The sequence below is a fragment of the Castor canadensis genome, chromosome 7 (genome assembly GCF_047511655.1).
Source record: "Castor canadensis chromosome 7, mCasCan1.hap1v2, whole genome shotgun sequence".
Taxonomy (NCBI): Eukaryota; Metazoa; Chordata; class Mammalia; order Rodentia; family Castoridae; genus Castor; species Castor canadensis.
Window position 1 is genome coordinate 160,394,457 of NC_133392.1, and position 3,247 is coordinate 160,397,703.

General features: G+C 50.1%; 1 pseudogene; it reads left to right on the top strand.

The window, feature by feature from the left end:
* The first annotated feature begins 2,663 nt into the window (after window positions 1–2,663).
* Window positions 2,664–3,247, top strand: LOC109700312 (large ribosomal subunit protein uL1 pseudogene; annotated as a pseudogene).

Consider the following 3,247-nt stretch of genomic DNA (forward strand, 5'->3'; position numbering starts at 1 on the left):
GAGCATCCCAGGGCGTCTTCTGCAATAGGACAAGAGGCCATGGTCCAGAGAGCACAGGGCACAGCAAATGTCACCAGTGGGTATCTAAACAAGTCTGTGCAGTGCAAGACGTATGTCCCTGACCTTCTGAAGGAGTCAGCGGCCAGCTTGGTTCCCCACCAGGGGGGCACTGAGGGCTGAGGTTCCCGGATGATTGGACAAAAGCCCGACAGCTCAGCAACTCCAGACTCTAGCAGATCCTTCCCTCTGAGACCTTGCTCTGAGCATCCTGGGATAGCCTGTCATTTTCCATCTACTTCTGACCCTTGTGTAGTCTCCGCCTACAATCTGCCTACTGGATTGTCAGACAAAAACAAGTCTGGATTTATGTGCAAAGAAACTGTAATTCAACACAATTTCCATAGGAATCTGAGCACATGACACAACTGAACCAGCAGAGTGTCCTGCTGCAGGGTGAGGAGGGCCAGGAGAGACACTGGCACTTTGAAGGGTGCTGGGACATCAAGCCAAGGTGACTGCAATGTGCCCAGCTCTGGTCAGCCATCCCCAGGAGAAGCTGGTGGGGACCAGGTCTCACTTTTTGTGGTTCTTGCTCAGGCTTGCAGGGGGATGAGGGAAGGAGGTAAGACTGAAGAATGTAGGGCAAATCACTGTATGTGAGGTGGGGCATGGGGGCAGGTTTCACACCCCCAGGGTCCCCTTTGCTCATGCACTCCACTTCTATCCTTATGTTAGCAAGCACCTACAAGTGTCTTCGGTGGGGCTGCTTTTCCCTGGGTCCACCAGGAAAAAAGGTGACATGGTCACTGTTCAGGGGAATGACTGACATCTGTGAGGCTCTTACCCAGTTCCAGACACCCTTGGGGTCTTGTTATATTAGTCAATTGCAAGTGAACAGGCCAGACAGAGTTATGTGCTATTGGTCATTAAAAGCAGACTCACTGGATCCCGTGGACTTGCCAAGACACAAGTCTGGGGCCCTGAGCACTTTGAGTGGAGGGCATCACTTTCAGCCTCCCACACACAGGACCCAGCCTAATGGAGTGGGAACTTGACAGAAATGTGCAAGGTGGAGACCAGGAAGACCCACCACCATGGGGCCAGAGAAGGACCCCCAGAGGAGGGCACATTGAGGCCAAGGTTGGAGAACTAAGAGGAGGCAGCTTCACAATCACAGAGAGACTGGCATGGGGTCCAAGGCACAGTGCATCCTGCATCACTTCTCCTTTCATCTCCACTCTCCACCTGCTAGAAACAAAGTCAGTGGTGATCCATTTTCAAGGCAAGGCATTTAACTCTGGCCACTTGTTTGCGTATCAGCTTGCATATCAGTTGGGTCAACTGATAAGGGAACTTAAACTGGGAGGGGCGAATCACGACAGGATGAGGAAATGGGTAAAAACTGTGCACGTATCAGAAAGCACAAATCACAGGGAGACCTTCCCACCACAAAAGGAGGTAGATACCACTTCGAGCCTGCTTCTCAAATTTGATCAATCCCAAGAGAGGCCTACTTTTAAATAACTCAATAAGAAATTTAGGCAATGTGGGGGGAGATGGAGAATTTATACCCCATACCGCTCAGCCAATGAAGAACCGGGGAGAGACTTGCACACTAGACAATATTATACTTCTTGTAACTGCTTTGGGCATGTCTGCTCACCAGGCACCCAATCTTGCAAGATTGCTATTAAAGTCTTGCTTTCACTGTACTCCACCTGTCTCTGAGTCCATTCTTTGAGTTTGGACAGGTGAGTGTATTTCGCACACCATCCATGCCAGTTCACCCCACCCTGCGGAGGGCAGAGGTTGTGAAAGTGCCTAAGAACTCGTCCTGCCTACCCCTCAAGTACACAAAGGCTGAATTGAAAGGCAGTGGAGTGGGTTGGATTGTGTCCCCAAAAAACTACATCCACCTACAACTTCAGACTGAAACCCTGTTTGGAAATAAGGTCTTTGCAGATGTGATTAGCCAACAGGGTGGGCCTAACTCCTTTGACTGGTGTCTTTATGAGAAGAGGAGCAGCACACACAGAAGAGATGGCTGAATGAAGATGGAGGTAGACATTGGAGCCATGTGGCCACAAGCCAAGGAATGCCAGGCACCACTAGGAGCTTAACAGGCAGGAAGGCTCTTCCTCTTTGAAATTCCAGGGGGAAAAAATGGCTCTTCTGACACCTTGATTTTGAACTTCAGCCTTCAGAACGAGAGAATAAACTCTTGTTTCAAGCCACCTAGTTTGTAGTGATTCATTATAGAGGCTCCAGGGAAGCAGTGTAAATGAAAAGGAGGCACTTCAACAGGGTTATCCAAGGCAAAGAGGCCCTGAGGTTAAGGTCACTGGGCAGGAAGGACACGGGTTTTATTTTCAAGAGCAATGGAAAGTCAATTAAGATCAGCCTATGACTGCCATGCTTGGAAAATGTTTAATTTCTCCCAAACTCAAGTGAAGTTTACTTCCATTAGGAGATGTTAAGAGTTTGGACCAAGTAAGACCCATAAGAAGTAACTGGGCTTCTCTTTTCCGGTTGCTACAGCACGAGGAGCCAGGAGCAGCAAAGTCTCTCGCAACACCTTGTACGAGGCGGTGCGGGAGGTCCTGCGCGGGAACCAGCGCAAGCGCCGGAAGTTCCTGGAGACTGTGGAGCTGCAGATCAGCCTGAAGAACTATGACCCCCAGAAGGACAAGCGCTTCTCGGGCACCGTCAGGCTTAAGTCCACCCCCCGCCCCAAGTTCTCCGTGGGCGTCCTGGGGGACCAGCAGCACTGCGACGAGGCCAAGGCCGTGGACATCCCCCACATGGACATCGAGGCGCTGAAAAAGCTCAACAAGAATAAGAAGCTGGTCAAGAAACTGGCCAAGAAGTATGATGCCTTTTTGGCTTCAGAGTCTCTAATCAAGCAGATCCCACGAATCCTGGGCCCAGGCCTGAATAAGGCTGGCAAATTCCCTTCTCTGTTGACACACAACGAAAACATGGTGGCCAAAGTTGACGAGGTGAAGTCCACAATCAAGTTCCAGATGAAGAAGGTGCTGTGTCTGGCTGTTGCTGTTGGTCACGTGAAAATGACAGATGACGAGCTTGTGTACAACATCCACCTGGCAGTTAACTTCCTGGTGTCCTTGCTCAAGAAGAACTGGCAGAATGTCCGGGCTTTATACATAAAGAGCACCATGGGCAAGCCCCAGCGCCTGTATTAAGGCTCATGCTAATAAATCCTCGTGCCACCAAAAAAAAAAAAAAA